Genomic DNA, 18,836 nt, shown 5'->3' with positions numbered 1-18,836 from the left:
AATACTTGTCACCATGGCATCTTTCAAAGCAACTGCTGAACCATCTGAGTGAGCAAACAATGCAGATGAGATTGTCAAGGCTGCCTGGGACTTCTAGTAATACTGATAATCCTGGGGCTTACTAGTAATATTGATAAGAAACAAAATGCCTTTTTAAACACAGACTTTTTGAAAAAGAAATACAGCCCAGTCTCTTGGAAGCTTTACAATGAGCCATGCACAGTCATTACAGAATCTGCACGACGTCTGTATTTCAATATGGCCTGATTCTTCATGGATTATTTTTTTAATTTGGTTTCCTCCTTGTATGAACTTCCAGATTGTGACCACAACTTGGTGAAACAGCCAAGTGCAGAGATGGAAGTTTTCATGGTTAAATTTATCATGAAAGACAACATACAACAAGAGTATCTTTCTTTTTCTCTTTCTCTCTGTAAAACCACTGAGCCTGATTATTTTGTCCAGTTCTCATTGCTAAGGCAGCGCCAGCCTAGACCAGACCTTACTAACCCCCAGTTTTGAGAAATGCTGTTGAGCCTACCTTCAGCATGGTCTCAGCAGGGGTTTCAGTCCTTGGACAGCTACCAGGGTGGGTTGGGCCAGTGGCTGAAACAATGTTCCTTTCTTTTCCAACATTTCAGCAAGCACCCTCCCTTCCCTCAGCCCCTCCCTCCTGCTCCTCCCTCCTGCTCCAGTCAGAAAGGACTTGAGAGGAAGGAGCACTCTTGGCGGGGAGGGGGGGGAGAAAGGAGGAGGCAGGGACTCAGCCACTGGTGAAGCCATGGCAGCTGTGAAAAGAAAAGACTCTGAGGTACTTGTGGCATGGCAGGAGAGGGTGAGTGAGAGCTGATGAGCGGGTGGAGACAAACCGGTGGCTTCCCTGGGGGAAACAAGTAGGGCCCTACTATATTTACAGTCCATTTTGGTCTATTTCACAGTCATAGGATTTTAAAAATTGTAAATTTTCATGATTTCAGCTATTTAAATTTGAATGAGGTTGTAACTGTAGGGGTCCTGACCCAAAAGGAGGTTGTGGGGGGGTGACCAGGTTATTGTAGGGGGGGTTGCGGTACTGCCACCCTTACTTCTGCGCTGCTGCTGGCAGCGGTGCTTCCTTCACAGCTGGGTGGCCGGAGAGCGGTGGCCTCTGGCCAGGCACCCAGCTCTGAAGGCAGAGCCACTGCCAGCAGCAGCGCAGAAGTAAGGGTGGCATGGTATGGTATTGCCACCCTTACTTCTGCACTGCTCCCTTCAGAGCTGGGCCCTTGGTCAGCAGCTGCCACTCTCTGGCCATCCAGCTCTGAAGGGAGCAGTGCAGAAGTAAGGATAGCAATACTGAGACCCCCCCTACAATTACTTTCTGACCCCCTTTTTGGCTGGGACCTCCAGTTTGAGAGCCACTGGTCTCCTCCGTGAAATCGGTATAGCACAGGGTAGAAGTACACAAAAGACTAGATTTCACAGTCCATGATGCAATTTTCACGGCCGCAAATTTGGTAGGGCCCTAGAAATGAGGGAGTGTATGGAAACAGATGTGTCCGGAGTTAAAGTAAGGGGGAGAGGAGAACATGTGGGAGCGCAGCTCTCTGCCTCCTGTGGTAAAAGCAGGCCGGAGCGCTCCTCCTCCCCCGGCTTGAGGAAGCAGTGATTCTCTGAAGCTCCTACTCTATGGCTAATTAAATGGGCACTCTGCTCCCCTTCTGTGTCCAGCTACTGAAATCACTGGCGATGGCTATGGGGCAGAGGCGATGGATTTGGGGGATCTGTGCAATCAAATGCCCACTTTAGAAATACGTAAATTTTATGTAAATTATGCACAAACAAAAATACCTCTTCAGACTTTTCATTCAGCCCATGGAGGCAGATCTAGCCTTTTGCATTTTGGGCCTGTGGGCGCAGAATTGACTCATCATTAATGTTTGTTCTTGTATTTTCAGGGGACTCTCTGTGAGACCAAAAAAAAGCCTATTTGAATGCTTAAAATTATTTAATAAAATCTGAGTTGCGGTTCTATTTTTACATCCTAGAATGCTACTGTGGCCCTTGAGGTGTCAGGATGAGTGGGGTGACTGGGATGAGCCAAGAGCAGCCAAGAATTGCCTCTGCTGCTTTCAGCCCTGCATGCAGCCAACAGGTAAGTGGCTTGTGAGGTGACAAAACCAGGGCTGTGGGCTGTGTGCAGTTCTGGTCTCCCATGTTTAGGAAGGATGAATTCAAACTGGAACAGGTACAGAGAAGGGCTGCTAGGATGATCCGAGGAATGGAAAACCTGTCTTCTGAAAGGAGACTCCAGGAGCTTGGCTTGTGTAGCCTAACCAAAAGAAGGCTGAGGGGAGATAGGATTGCTCTCTGTAAATATATCAGAGGGATAATACCAGCGAGGGAGAGGAATTATTTAAGCTCAGTACCAATGTGGACACAAGAACAAATGGATATAAACTGGCCACCAGGAAGTTTAGACTTGAAATTAGACGAAGGTTTCTAACCATCAGAGGAGTGAAGTTCTGGAACAGCCTTCCAAGGGGAGCAGTGGGGGCAAAAGACCTGTCTGGCTTCAAGACTGAGCTTGATAAATTTATGGAGGGGATGGTATGATGGGATAGCCTAATTTTGGCAATTAATTGGTCTTTGACTATTAGCAGTAAATATTCCCAATGGCCTGTGATGGGATGTTAGATGGAGTGGGATCTGAGTTACTACAGAGAATTCTTTCCTGGCTGTCTGGCTGGTGAGTCTTGCCCACATGCTCAGGGTTTAGCTGATTGCCATATTTGGGGTCGGGAAGGAATTTTCCTCCAGGGCAGATTGGCAGAGGCCCTGGGGGTTTTTCGCCTTCCTCTGCAGCGTGGGGCACAGGTCACTTGCTGGAGGATTCTCTGCACCTTGAAGTCTTTAAACTGTGATTTGAGGACTTCAATAGCTCAGACATAGGTTAGCGTTTGTTACAGGAGTGGGTGGGTGAGATTCTGTGACCTGCCTTGTGCAGGAGGTCAGACTATATGATCATAATAGTCCCTTCTGACCTTGAAGTCTATGACTCTATCTATGAATTGCACTGCAGGGACTAACTTTACCATTGCAGCTGCAGCATTTGCAGTTCCTACACACAGTGGCATGGCAGCAGTGCAGAAAAACATGACTGTGGATGCAACTGTGCCTAGACTGGCACTGAGCAAGTGCAGACGGGACTGTGGTGTGCGTGCCTGTGCATTGTTGGAAAAATGTGTCGGGTTGGGGGGGAACATTGTAGCAACTTGTATGGACTTGGAGGAAGGAGCCCAGGTTGCAGAGGAGAAGAGTCTGGAGAAAGCACCAGGAAGTCAGTCTATGTGCACATGGCTAGAATGTTAGCTGTAGCATCTATGTACATAGTTCTCTTAATAAAGAGCCAGTTGAATTTTACAAGCATGGAATCTTGGGTGTTATTACCCAGCATATGAAAGAGACACAAGGTGTTTTACAGGCCTGGTAGGGTGCTGCAACACCCAAATGCTAGTGTTGACAAGCCTTAAGAGCTATATTATGGCTTTCAGGCAGAGCTCTGCACTGGGAGCAGTGTACTACACTACACAAACGAGGGCTGTCAAAGGCTGTCCTATCAGATTCAGACACAGTGCCCCCCACCCCACCCCACCCCGATCGCCACTGCTTCACCTTCCACAAAAGTGCTGTGTGCTCTCCATGTTATGTGAAGCCCTATATGCTGCTTGTGAGGGAGCAAGGCCACGGTCCCATACCCACCTGGGCCCTCTCACTTTGGCTTGCTTTGCTTTTTAGTACTAGCCTCACCGAGTCCTTGAGCCCACAGGAGTGCAAGGACCAGATTGTACCAGGCCCCAACCCCAGGATAAAAAGCACCCTCTCTGCACATGTGAACCTGCACAGGGTTGCACACAATGAAGCCCTATGGTGGTACCTGGCATAATCAAATACTGCCAGAATCTAGCTTGTTACAGCTTTTGTCTGCCTCTAGCATCTCTGAGCATGTGTAATCAGTATTCGTGGGTCAGTAGCGCACATTTGCAAATACCAGAAATTATAGTACTCCTCCTATGACAGAGAGATATTAGAGTAATGTAGAAGACACAGCTTAAAGCACCCAAAGATAAAATGCACAAAAACTTGTTACATGGAAACCCGGCACACCCATTAGAAAAGCTAACCAATAAATGTCTGAGCCTTTCACACTCACCAAAATGATGGCTATCCATTTACTTTCAGATGCTATTGTATTTTGCAGAACTGTTTTGGGGACACAGGACTAGGCTAGGTCTGAACAGCCAAGCAGATGGTAAAAATAGATCCATCAAAACTGGGAACAGACAGGTCACAGTGCTATTTTCGTGATCTCACCCATCTCAACACAGGACTTTATTGAGGGTTATGTTGATTTATTTTTTGCTGTTGAGCAAAGATTAATCTGATACTTGGGTTCATCATCCAAGCAAATTAAAATATTTCCCACCTCTAATTTCTCTGTTGGCCTCTCTACTTTGTACTTACATAGTGTTTAAATACCACAATGATCAGCACAGTATAAGAACCTCAACAGAATATTCTAAAATATGGTTGCATCGGAGGGTCCCAAAGAGGTTTGAAAACTAACTTATTCAAACATCCCTTAGAGATAAAGGGAAAGGAGTACTTGCGGCACCTTAGAGACTAACCAATTTATTTGAGCATAAACTTTTGTGAGCTACAGCTCACTTCATCGGATGCGTTCAGTGGAAAATACAGTGAGGAGATTTATATACACACAGAACATGAAAAAATGGGTGTTTTTTTCATGTTCTGTGTGTATATAAATCTCCTCACTGTATTTTCCACTGAACGCATCCGATGAAGTGAGCTGTAGTTCACGAAAGCTTATGCTCAAATAAATTGGTTAGTCTCTAAGGTGCCACAAGTACTCCTTTTCTTTTTGCGAATACAGACTAACACGGCTGCTACTCTGAAACCTGCCCTTAGAGATAGGTACTTTTTATTATACTAAGTTTACAGATGGATAAACTGAGCCATAGAGCTGTTATATGACTTGCTCACAGTAACTCGGTGGCAAAGCTAGACATAGAAGCTGGATGTTCTAGCACTCAGCCCTGTGATCTAACCACTAGATCACACTTCCTCTTCATTCCCTCTCATCTCTTCTGCTCTACCTACCTTCTCTTTTTGCTGATGTTATTGTTCATTTTATAAAGATTTTGAAGATACTGAGCAGCTGATGTTGCTACTCCATAAAGAAATCAAAGATGCTACTTTGGCCCAATCAAACTGTTTTAGATGAGCAGACTGAAAAGGGATCAGTTCATCTTCACTTTTATAGATTGTCCCACAAAGCCTTTTCTGTGCTGATTTTTGCTGTCCTTTTTATTACATTTTTACGTGTCTGAACATTAAATCAAAATTGATCCACAAACTGAAAATTACCAACATAAGACATGGACTCACACCTGTAGTCTCTCAAAAATGGTAAACTTAAAAAAATGATCTGATTACAACCCACAAAACCTACACAGTGGGCTAAACGAAGTTCTGTTGAAGCACGATTCCTTTTTATGGTATGACACCCGCTTACACCAGGTCTCAGTTTATTCTGATTGGTCAAGTGCAGCAAGAGACAACTGCAGCTTCTCATCGCAGCGTTTTTTTCCAGTGCGAGTCCTTTGTTCATGAAATGCCGTTATCTGTATTTCGGTTGCCTTGTGCCTCCTTGAAAGCACAGCTCATGTACATTCCAGCAGACTATCTGCATGTGACTGTATAATCCAGTGGCCGCAAAAACCTGTCTTGTTTGCCTAGAACTAAACACAGCTATATAGACATCATTTAATGTCAAAAGAGAGACTATTACTGACTTCAGTAATGCCACAGATAAGAAGTTGCCGAACAAAACTCACTACACACCTAACCTTGCGACGCCTTCCACAGTTCACATCTTGTTTAATCCTCATTCTTTCACTCTCTCATTGTGATCCCATTTGTTGAGAGCATAAATTGGCATTACTCCGGCTCTGACAAATAGCTCTATAAAAAGTCAGTAAGCAGCAATTCAAAAAAGCTCAGGTCCTGGAGATCAAAACACAACCGGCATATAACACTGTATTCCGCAAATCTTAAATCCTCTGGGATTGAAAGGAAGAATTAGGAAAAGCAAATTATTTTCACTGCTGACCTGTTGGGAGCATATCAGAGTAGCAGACTGCCATGATGAGCAGGGTGGAACTGACATCACAGAGCAATAGTATATGCTAAAATAGGTGCAATTAAATGCCTGGAGCATTGGCCTTTGGGGTTTGAATTTATTTGCAAAAAGCAAACTCTAAATTTTTTTTTAAATGCCCATCACAAAAGCTACCAGTAGAAGAAAACCTGTGCTGTCACTCTAAGCAGAGAGAGCCATGAACGAAAGGGCAAGGAATTTGAACTACTCTCTGACCCCTGTAGGAAACTTTCCCAAAACACACCACCAATCGTGTCAATCCTGATTTGGAAAGCCTATGTTGAGGGATGACAGAGTAATTCAGGTTTTATGCAGGCAGTGCTTGGCCTCTCTGCAATCACCACCAAAAGGATTGTCTGTGTCATTTGTGATGTAAAAATATGTTCACTGAAAACTGGACTGAGAAGACCAAATTGATTTCACGTAGGCAACTGAATCACCATGAACATGTGAATTTGCAGTCATCGGGGTAACTCCAACTTGCAGTCCTAGTGCAAGTAACTCCCCAAAACTATGTGTACCTTTGTAAGGATGCAAATTGAAGGACATAGTATTTCTGATTGAATAAACAACATGTATGAAGGCAGAAAGGGTCCTACAGTAATAGGAAAGCCCACATATGTTGCATATGTTAGAGTACTGATAAAAATTTAACTTTCTTTTGATGCTGCCCCAGAATTATAAAAGGAGAACACTACTGTAATTATGAGCCTTTGATCCTGATGTAACGTTTGAGATATTTAATTGAGAAATTCCAGTTGTTTCCCACTAGCTAGTACTCACATTTCACAAAAAGGCTAATGCTCTCTTTGACTGATTCAATGGAACCAAAGAAAGATGGGTCGCAATAACTTTTTTATGTTTCCTATACTAATTACACCACCTATTTAAAATTCAAACTGATTTTAAAAGAGTTCTTGTTTTCTCTCTCAAAACAGCTACTGGCCTTCCTGAATCATTTCTTTTTGTTTCTAACCCTACCCATGATTATTCCATAAGATAAAAATATACAGTGCTCAATGGCAATCGAGCAACGATAGATCAAAATACACATACATATACACAGTGCAACACGAGTAAAAAACTTAATACTTTAGATTTCTGTTTTGTGACGCAGCACAACTGCCTTGTGGACCTTGCAGTGTACTGAACCGGGGACAGGGGAGCAAGCTCAGATAAAGTGATCTTTATAACCAGATCTTCAGGTCTTCAGAGAAGTGGAAAATATAAGCTGGCAGTGTTTCCTAAAAGGATGTGCATTTATGTGTTAATACACACACTTGGGTGACTCCTGCTCTTTACTTCAAAGGGACAACTGCTTAAAACTGACAATTATTTTGCTTCACAGCACTGATCCTGATATATCCCCGCTCTCTCAAATGGTGGCAATTGGGATTGTTCATTACTTCAAGCCTAAATGGGATGCAATGACTCGCTCTGTAGCTATATGTGGTATTTTACTGTGCTCTGAGTACATGGCAAGAGTGCTGCAGAGAGAAAGCCAGCCAGAACATTCCTACTAGAGGAGACTGAAGTCTCTCTTTGAAGCACAGCCAGCTTCTGCCTATTATCCATATTTCAAAATGTAAGCCCTGATCCTGCAATGCGACCTGCTAGCATGGACTCCTGTGTCCATGGGACTTCAGCATCAGGGCCTTTCTCTCCGCTTGGAACACAATCTGCATGCTAGCTGTATGCATGTAACAAAGAAACTTTACCATTATTTTTAGTTTAAAAGAGAGAGAGAGACAGAGCAAGAGTGAGAGAACAGTTTCCCCATTGGCACAACTTACACTTGTTGCATAGATGTGATACAACACACCCATTGGGCCAAATTCAGAGGTATTGTAGGCAGGTCAATGAAGCTGCACTATTATCCCAGGGATGAATCTAGCCCATTACTGTTATCATATCTGAGTAAGAATGTAGAAATCAGAGATAGAAAACACAAACAATTAGGTCACTTGATTCATCCACCTGCCAGTGCAGAAAGACTCCCTACACAGTATCTGCTAAACCTATTCTAGCTGTGACAAAAGATGGTGTTCCTGTCACTCTCCCTGGAGGACAATTGAACAGTCTAAGAAATCTCACTTTTAGGAAATTCCCCCTTCCCCCCTAATATTTAACTTAAATTCTCATTTTCTCTCTCTGGTCCTGTTACTCCTAGTTATAAGCCTCTTACATGGCTCTAAACAAAACCTCATTACTAAAGTATAAATTCAAAAAAACATACACGTACACTCAGCAAACTATGTGATCTGGTCTTCCTTTAACAAATGTATATGGGAATTAATAGTATTCTTATCAATTAGGATGGAATAAGAAATTAAAATGTTGATTCATTTCAGTTTACAGTCAGACATACCGTACTGTGGAGTCTGTTTTTTTTAATGTAGTGGTGATTGCTTGCCACAATAATTTGTAATAATAATTTTATTTATCAATGAAGTCTTGACCCCCACCAAGGGGCACAAGATGATGGAAAAAAACACAAATGGGGTAGAATGGTCTTATGGCTAATGCAAAAAGACTTAGAGTGAGGAGATCATTAAGAGCTCAGAAACAACTCTCAGCAATTTTTGCAGCACTGTATAATATTTTGCAAATTCTAAGCTGTCTTTTAAAAAAAAATCAAAGTAAGTGTTTTTCACTGCTAAGATTTATCCCTCGTAACACAGCAGTTACCCTGTTAAACTGTCTTGCAGAAAATTGTCTCAAGCCAGACAATAGCCCAGGCCAAGTGTATATGTGGGATGAGGAGGAAGGAAAAATGGGTTAAAAAGGAACACACTGTGGAGGAAATCCTGTTCCCACTCAAGTCAATGGCAAAACTACCATTGAGTTTAATGAGGTCAGGTTTTCACTGTTTTTTATCAGGTTATTCCATAATTTTCCACCCTGGGGTTTCTTCCATCTTGCTCTGAAGCATCTGGTATTCACCCTTGTCAGAGACAGTATACTGGATTGGAATGATCATTGATATACTCTGCTATCGCAATTCACTCTTATGTATAGCAAGATTAACTCAGCCACATGGCATATATATTACTATTTTCTATTTTGTTTTCCCAGGTAAGTATGCAGTAATATTACTTAATAGCTTACTATTTATGTTGTAAAATGAATACCATGCAAACATATAGGAGATGAAACATAGACAAGTTGATATCATTGAACGCTGACGTCTGCATTTTTCGCCTTTTTGATTTTAACTGTGGAGTGTAAAACAGTAGGAAAAATGCTGAAAAGCCAAAGGAAAAATGCTGAAAAGCCAATATTTAAACTAGCAAGAGAGTTCCACAGTGTAGGGGCCACCGGAACAAACGCTTTGTCACCCACTGACTTAAAGTGTGATAGTGGAACTGTAGAAGGGCGACTGATTTCCAGAGGTGCTGAACACCTATGCTACTTCCAGCTGAAGCCAGTGGGAGCTGCAAGCCCTCAGAATGCAAATACCCACCAGGACAAGACTTAAGGAGCAGGTCTCAATATATCCAGGCTCCTCTCCATTAAGAGCCCAAAAAGCCAAAAAGACCAGCCTCTTTATAGGCAGTCATTTCTAAGTTGGAATAATATGATCATATTACTCCTCCCTGTGAACAGGCACTCTACTGCCTTCTGCACAAGTCGCAAACAGCAAAGAGACCCAGCTGGAAGCCCTGCACAGAGGAAGCTACAATAACTGAGGAATGATAATATTGCCATAAATTGACACAATTTTCTCCACTGTGGGAAGGAAACCTTTCAAATTGGAACTTCCTTTACTGTGACTTCTCATTTTCCTCTTGGCAGTTGCTGAAGTGACCTATCTACACTATTTTTACCATTTGATACGAAGTACAGCTTGTACCATCATTGGACATAATATCTTGCTTCTGCTGCTCTGTCGTTTGCTGCTGGGTAAAACAACAGCAGCTATTACTGTTGGCTGCTTGTACTACAGTAGCACCTAGAGGCCCTAGTGTGCCAGGCACTGTACAAACACATAGTGAGAGAAGGTCCTTGCCTCAGAAAAAGAGTTTGCAGGCTACCTGAACAAGACACACGAAGGGTGAAAGGGAGAACAGAGGTGAAGATATTTGCCCGAAGACACACAGCAGGTCAGTGGCAGAGCCAGGAATAAATGACAGAAAATAAACTAACCCTTTTCAACCATATGGTAATATGCTGCAAGTGCAGTGAAACTGCCTGGCACCATTTTATTTAAGTTTCAGTTTTAAATGTACCCTTATGGCTATTAATTGACGTGTGGGGGAGTTTCTACAAATGTGTAGAAATGGCTGCACCATTAACTGAGTTGGTATGAACTAGAAATAATAAATAAAGGATTCGATTTTTTTTTTCAGTTGTTTGAACTCGAGTTTGGATTTTACCCCTTTTCCTTTTTCCACCCCAAAACAAAAGCCAAAATGCACCTGGTACAATTTCATAAAATAACTAGGGTGACCTACAGTTCTGGAGCCTTAAATGCTACCTCTTCTGGAAGTGTCATTTTTACAGGAACTTAATGTTATTCAATCACTGAGTGACAGGAAGTCTTCTACTGGCCAAGTGAAATGTTAATGTTTAGCACAGCAACTTGCTAATTGAATTTGGTTATGTAAAGGATGTAAATATTTGAAGTGGGTGAACTATCTGGGATGGTTCAAGGGATTATGTACCATACATAGGAGTCATTCAAAGAAATCAAGAAAAGGAAAATCTAGGCTAAATATCACGGAAAAACTCCTGACAGTGAGGTCATTTAAACTGCAGAACCAGAAAAACTAGAAAAGGCACTAGAAAATAAAGAATCACAAGGTCTTAGAATTCAGAGATGGAAAAGCCCTACTAAGCTCTTCTGTCTGAAAGTGCAGTAGTGATCATATCAGAGATTAAATTGATACCATACTGGATCATAGTAGTGAACAGGTTTCAGAGTAACAGCCATGTTAGTCTGTATTCGCAAAAAGAAAAGGAGTACTTGTGGCACCTTAGAGACTAACCAATTTATTTGAGCATAAGCTTTCGTGAGCTACAGCTCACTGCTGTAGCTCACGAAAGCTTATGCTCAAATAAATCGGTTAGTCTCTAAGGTGCCACAAGTACTCCTTTTCTAGTAGTGAACAGTCCACCCTACTAGGAGATCAACTCCATAAACTGAAAGGTCTTTTTCATCACTGATTCCCACAACCCTATTATTCATGAGGTGTATAATTAAAAAGGCACATTCCCCACTCAGTAAACACAATGTAAGCTCCAATAGCATTAATGGGAATTCTACGCACACAGAACAGCCAGGGAAGACTTTAGCCCTTACAAAGCAGGTGGTCTAATCCTATGTGAGGATAGGGTTTCCTGGAAAATACGCAACTCCCATCACTGTGTGACTACATGTCCATTTCACAGGCCTGATTATTGCCAAAAAAAAGCTGAAGATTCTAAAGCATTTAAATATCACTTTAAGAATAACTTTAGGAGATCACCACCAAGGCTGGACACTGGCAAATGTCAAGAAGATCATCAAGCATTTTGTTACAGTTCCATTAGTGATTTCTTTTAGTGGAGTCAACAGAAAAAGGGTTGCATTGTAAAAACCCATCAGGCAGAGACGTTCCAGGGGAAATTGCATGTGGATCACTGCATACACTGTTCCCAACTCATTGTCATCTTGTGAGGGAAGGGTTTCTCAGGACTATTACAGGAATGGGTAGGTGAGGTTCTGTGGCGTGCAATGTGCAGGAAGTCAGACTAGATGATCATGATAGTCCCTTCTGACCTTAAAATCTATGAGACTGTAGAAGGGATAAGACTACCATTAAAATGTGGATATTCCAATAGATCCACGGGGAAATCCTGCAAAGAGCCTGCATGATTCATTCTGAACTCTGGAAGCCGCACTGATACTGGCTCCCCTCCTAGATCTCCAAACTATCCCTACTCCAAGCCCTGAGCCAAAGCCAATTGAAAGCAATAGGTGTTTTTCCATTGACTTAATTGGGCTTTGGATCAGGCCTCAAATTTGGAAGAAGGCAGGAGCGAGAGTTAATACTGCAACTGTCAACATTAACTCCTAATATAAACTCCACTGTGATGACAAGGGCGATACCATCCAGTTAGAGCACTGTCATAAATATAAAGGGAAGGGTAAACCCCTTTGAAATCCCTCCTGGCCAGGGGAAAGCTCCTCTCACCTGTAAAGGGTTAAGAAGCTAAAGGTAACCTCGCTGGCACCTGACCAAAATGACCAATGAGGAGACAAGATACTTTCAAAAGCTGGGAGCAGGGAGAGGAACAAAGGGTCTGAGTCTGTCTGTGTGCTGCTCTTGCCAGAGACAGAACAGGAATGGAGTCTTAGAACTTTTAGTAAGTAATCTAGCTAGGTATGTGTTAGATTATGATTCCTTTAAATGGCTGAGAAAAGCATTGTGCTGAATAGAATAACTATTTCTGTCTGTGCATCTTTTTTGTAACTTAAGGTTTTGCCTAGAGGGGTTCTCTATGTTTTTGAATCTAATTACCCTGTAAGATATCTACCATCCTGATTTTACAGGGGGGATTTCTTTATTTCTATTTACTTCTATTTTTTATTAAAAGTCTTCTTGTAAAAACTGAATGCTTTTTCATTGTTCTCAGATCCAAGGGTTTGGGTCTGTGGTCACCTATGCAAATTGGTGAGGCTTTTTATCCAACATTTCCCAGGAAAGGGGGGGTGCAAGTGTTGGGAGGATTGTTCATTGTTCTTAAGATCCAAGGGTCTGGGTCTGTAGTCACCTAGGCAAATTGGTGAGGCTTTTTACCAAACCTTGTCCAGGAAGTGGGGTGCAAGGTTTTGGGAAGTATTTTGGGGGGAAAGACGCGTCCAAACAGCTCTTCCCCAGTAACCAGTATTAGTTTGGTGGTGGTAGCGGCCATTCCAAGGATAACGGGTGTAATATTTTGTACCTTGGGGAAGTTTTGACCTAAGCTGGTAAAGATAAGCTTAGGGGGTTTTTTCATGCAGGTCCCCACATCTGTACCCTAGAGTTCAGAGTGGGGGAGGAACCTTGACAAGCACTATTAAACATTTTAAATAATATAGATACTACAACTTGAAATATAAAATAATGAAAAACAAGGAAGCCATATGGTCAGCCTGGTTACCTGTAGCAAGACAAGACGATTGGTGCTGCAGCCAGAGACAAAGGATGCTGCAGCTAGAGACACAAGGGAACAAACCCAGAAATGACACAGCCGCCTAAATTCCTACTGTAACGTGCAGTCTCGTGTTTGTGTACAGTATTACCCTCTACTGGATGGAACTGCTTAGTTGCATTTCATAGGTCCTACTATTGTAAAAATCACCAGCCTAAACGTGTGAATTTGCACGTAAGGCCACAGAATACAGTTCAACATACTGTCAATGTAGCTCGAAAAAGATTACCAGTGTACAGAATTTCATTCCTTTCACCAATTTCTACAGGGGCTTTTGCTGTGAGAGCCAAAGCAATGTGCCAACTCCATTATAGTTCATTAGCTCTCGCTCTCTCACACCAACAAGCCCTGTTCTAGCAAACAAAAATAATAGATTTACATGGTCTCAGAGTTAGTAAATAAAGCTGCAGCAGCGCAGGACTGCTTGTCACCTCAGGATGGACAGCAGCAGTTTAGACATGGTCATCTGGAAATCCTGGCTCCATCAACCATACCTGGTGCTCAGAGATGGTCCATTGGCTGCTCACATTCCTATGGCACTGCATCCTTCACAAGTTAATCTGACTCTCTGATTACACCATAGAGACCTACAACTTCAGATGAACAGCAGGTATAATATTCCAAGTGCCCTCTCTCATGCAGAAAGTTTCATTACCACTGATGACACAGGCCTTGTTACAAGACAAGTTTGATTGCAGCAGGCAACTAGGCAACCCATCACAACCAGTGGAGTTCTCAACTTTTATGCAATATCAAAAAAATCTGCCTGGGGCAGAGCAGGGGCGGGGTGGGGTGGGGGCGGGGCTGGGGGCCATGGGAAAGAGGCGGAGCAGGGACTGGAGCAGCAGGCAGGCAGCAGGCGGCTGCGTAGGGCACCAGGAAACTGTGTTCTAAAACTGAAAGGCTTCATATCTCCAGTATCCTGAGCTATCCAATCGCCAGTATACAAATTAATCTCCAGGCTTTTGTTAATATTGAAATAGGGAGTTCAGTTCCTTAATATGGTCACTACCCTGCTGATTGGTAGTAGATTTCTGGGTCTTGCAGGTTGGTTTCCTGTTGGAGAAGACATCAGTCTGGGTATTTTCATAGTATAGCTTGTTTACATATACTATACACAATCATCTTTGAACAGAGTTGGTCATAAATGGCATACAGGTAATTCCCGCTTTCAGAAACCTCAATCCAATGCCCTGCCTCAGGAAGCAACTCTGCACAAAGAATTGACTCTAGCTAGACAAGGTAAAGCTGAGAGCAAACTCTCCAGCTGTTGGCAACAGCTCCCCCAAAAGGACTATACATCACAAAACTTACAACAATATGTATATCTTCAAAGACCGAACACTGTTTGCGTGCCAAGAAAACAAACTGGTAATACTTTGTGTAACAACATCCTCCAATGACTCTCACCATAACAATATTAAGATCTTTATTTTTTTTTAGTATTGAAGACTGTTCTTTTAATCTGTGTTAACTGCTTAGGGTATAACATTAGCACTATAACAGTTAAATAAATATTATCTCTTATGCCAATATACAGTATCTATAATACTAACAAATTTCCCACGTACATTAGCCCCCAAATTAAATTGCTATACCGATCAGAAAGGAAGCATGATCCAGTGGTTAAGGTGCTAACTTGAGACTTGGGAGCCATGGTTTCGAGTCCCTACTACACTGCAGACTTCTTGTAGGATCGGGCAAGTTCCTGAGGATACATCTACACAGCAAAGAAAAACCCACAACTGGTCTGTGCCAGCTGACGCGGGCTCATGGGGCTCAAGCTGCAGACCTGTTTCATTGCTGTGTAGACTTCTGGGGTCAGGTTGGAGCCTGGATGGAAGGGTCCCAGAACTCTGACTCCAGCCTGAGCCTGGAAGTCTACACAGCAATGAAACAGCCCCACAGCTTGAGTCAGCTGGCATGGGCCAGATGCGGGTTTTTCTTTGCTATGCAGACATACTCTTAGTCTCTTGTCATAAATATAAAGGGAAGGGTAAACCCCTTTGAAATCCCTCCTGGCCAGGGGAAAGCTCCTCTCACCTGTAAAGGGTTAAGAAGCTAAAGGTGGCCTCGCTGGCACCTGACCAAAATGACCAATGAGGGGACAGGATACTTTCAAAAGCTGGGAGGAGGAAGAGAAACAAAGGGTCTGTGGCTGTCTGTATGCTGGTTTCTGCCAGGGATAGACCAGGAATGGAGTCTTAGAACTTTTAGTAAGTAATCTAGCTAGGCATGTGTTAGATTATGATTTCTTTAAATGGCTGAGAAAAGAATTGTGCTGAATAGAATAACTATTTCTGTCTGTGTATCTTTTTTGTAACTTAAGGGTTTGCCTAGAGGGGTTCTCTATGTTTTTGAATCTAATTACCCTGTAAGATATCTACCATCCTGATTTTACAGGGGGGATTTCTTTATTTCTATTTACTTCTATTTTTTATTAAAAGTCTTCTTGTAAAAAACTAAATGTTTTTTCATTGTTCTCAGATCCAAAGGTTTGGGTCTGTGGTCACCTATGCAAATTGGTGAGGCTTTTTATCCAACATTTCCCAGGAAAGGGGGGGTGCAAGTGTTGGGAGGATTGTTCATTGTTCTTAAGATCCAAGGGTCTGGGTCTGTAGTCACCTAGGCAAATTGGTGAGGCTTTTTACCAAACCTTGTCCAGGAAGTGGGGTGCAAGGTTTTGGGAAGTATTTTGGGGGGAAAGACGCGTCCAAACAGCTCTTCCCCAGTAACCAGTATTAGTTTGGTGGTGGTAGCGGCCATTCCAAGGATAACGGGTGTAATATTTTGTACCTTGGGGAAGTTTTGACCTAAGCTGGTAAAGATAAGCTTAGGAGGTTTTTCATGCAGGTCCCCACATCTGTACCCTAGAGTTCAGAGTGGGGGAGGAACCTTGACATCTCTCTATACCTCAGTTCCCATCCATAGACTACTTCCTTACCTCACTGGAGTGCTGTGAGGATAAATATATTAAAGATTGTGATATCCTCAGATACCATGATAGATAGAGGCCCCCAGATGCATGCATGGTTTCCATTTACTTAAATGGGATTCACATATACAGGCAGAATTTGGCCACTTAAGTATCTAAAATAGGTAAATTAAGGACCCTTTTGTGCCACTTAAAAATGTTGGTTCTGTAAATATAAAATATGTTACAAAAAGTGAATGAAACTGGATAATTTATTAAATTTACAAGTGTTCTCATGCTGAAAGTACTATTGAGTGAAAAACGACCGCTTGACACACATAACTTGTGAGAAGAGCAGATCCAGACCTAAAGTTGCTAAATTAGGTTAAAATTTTGGGCGGGGGGGAGGGAGGGAGGAGAGAAATAGGAAAAAAGGACTGATGGAACAGAACTATAATACCTAGGCTTGAATGCTGTGTTTTTGACACTACGGCCTTTGATGTCTTTTATTCTTACAAAGGTTAATTTTGTATTTCCCCTTGGACCAAAGGTTCATTAACACACTGATCTCTTCCAGTAAGCCACATTGTTCTAGCATTTAATAATTTAACAATTAAGACATTACAGTGCTTTGTTTCACATATAGTACAATGCCAAATTCTGCCTGTATATGTGAATCCCATTTAAGTAAATGGAAACCATGCATGCATCTGGGGGCCCAAACCTGCAAGGTGTTGTACCCTTAACTCCCAATGATATAAATAGGATTGATGGTACTCAGCAGTTCTCAGTCAATACTCACCACCTTGCAGGATCAAGGACAGAATTTGGCGTTTGTGCTGCTGAAGAAAACATTTCCTTCTATCAGGGTCACCTAGCTTTGTGTCAGATATATTTTAGCAAGCACAGTGTACTGGTGCTTTTTGGATCACCGTAGAGCATGGTGATGTCTGAGGTATCTCTATGCCCCCAAATAGATTTACGCTGCACTGGAGTAAACAGCAGGATGTGGGGAAGCCTTTGAGGTTCAACTCCTGCAAAACTGTGAAATAGCGAGGTAGACAAAAAAACAGTATGTACTATGAGAGCAAACAAATCCAGTGAGATTTTGAGTTGCTATGCAAAGGCATCAAGTCACAAAGGAGGGAAGTAATTGGTCCTCTATACAGTTCAAGTGAAATCATGTCTGGAATATTATATTCAGGTCTGGCCACCTTCATAACAGAAGGATATCAACAAGCTGGAGGCTATTCCAAGAAAAGGAACTACACAGTGTTAAAGGGGCTAGGGGCAACTTAAGATGTGTAGCTTGGCAGAGTGATGATGAAGGGTGTGAACGTAGAGATCTAACTGAAAGGAGAGGTCATTCCGTTTTCTGTGTACTGCACCTTACATGTAGGGTCTATTCCAGCTGCATGGCCAGTCTCCTATGGCAAGCCACTTGTAGAAAAAACTGCATAAGCTCTGCTATGTCTGTCACTGCCTCTAGAATTGAGAAAAGGGAGAATTGAGACAGGATGAAAGAGGAGGTGCCAGAGGAAGCTTCTCCTTAGCTATTCTGATGGTTCGGCAGAGGCACTTCTACACCTGTATTACACACGTGGACTCTGAGGTGGAGCACATGCCCTCTGCACTGGATAAAGTTCTCCACCAAGTCAGTTCAGCAGAGGGAATCAACATGACCAATGCCCCATCATCAGCACATGAACATTCATATCACTGAATTTTATTTCTGGTTCCCTTTTCCAGTCTCAGGGCCCACTCACTGCTCTTCCATCATCAACAGCGGCATCTGATCCCCAACACCCTCCTTCCGGCATCTCATTGCCTCCTGAACCATCAGTGTAGGTGCTGGTTGACTTTTTTCCCTACAAAAAGAACAGGAGTACTTGTGGCACCTTAGAGACTAACAAATTTATTAGAGCATAAGCTTTCGTGGGCTACAGCTCACTTCATCGGATGCATAGAATGGAACATATAGTAAGAAGATGTGTATATATATATATATATATATACAGATAAGTTGGAAGATGCCATACAGACATATTTTTAAATGATCCTTGGCTATTTAAGGTTATGTGATGGAAACAATTACATCCAAATGATAGTGTGGGTGAAACGGAGGGTATACCCTCCAGATAGTAGGATTAATTGAAGTAGGCTAATCCAAGATTTAGTAGACTGGATTTCCAACTGTCTCCCCTGCTTTCTCTGAGGCTTTTTCTTCACAGTGCTATCTTTTCTTGTTAATTATATGCGACATTGCCACGCCCCTGCTCCCCCCTCCCCCAGTGTATGATTCAGCCAGTAATAGGGTAGATAGAAAAGTTTTCATAATTTAGTTTATCAACATGCTTTTAAAATGTTCACGAGTGTAAGATCATGTCTTCCACACGGATAAAGTGAGAAGAGACTCAGAAGAGACAATGCAATCTGAAGACCATTTGGTGTTTTAATATCCTTTTACTAGTAAGTGATCATAAGAAGATATATTTATGGTCAGACATCAGAGTATTTTTGAACAGT

At 42.4% G+C, this 18,836-nt stretch overlaps 1 protein-coding gene across 2 annotated transcripts in view; it reads right to left on the bottom strand.

The window, feature by feature from the left end:
- Positions 1 to 18,836, bottom strand: part of ACTN2 (actinin alpha 2) — a 90,804-nt gene that overhangs the window by 57,732 nt on the left and 14,236 nt on the right. The window lies entirely within an intron of this gene.

Source organism: Caretta caretta, chromosome 3 (genome assembly GCF_965140235.1).
Source record: "Caretta caretta isolate rCarCar2 chromosome 3, rCarCar1.hap1, whole genome shotgun sequence".
Taxonomy (NCBI): domain Eukaryota; kingdom Metazoa; phylum Chordata; order Testudines; family Cheloniidae; genus Caretta; species Caretta caretta.
This window is presented reverse-complemented; position numbering and strand designations above follow the sequence as displayed.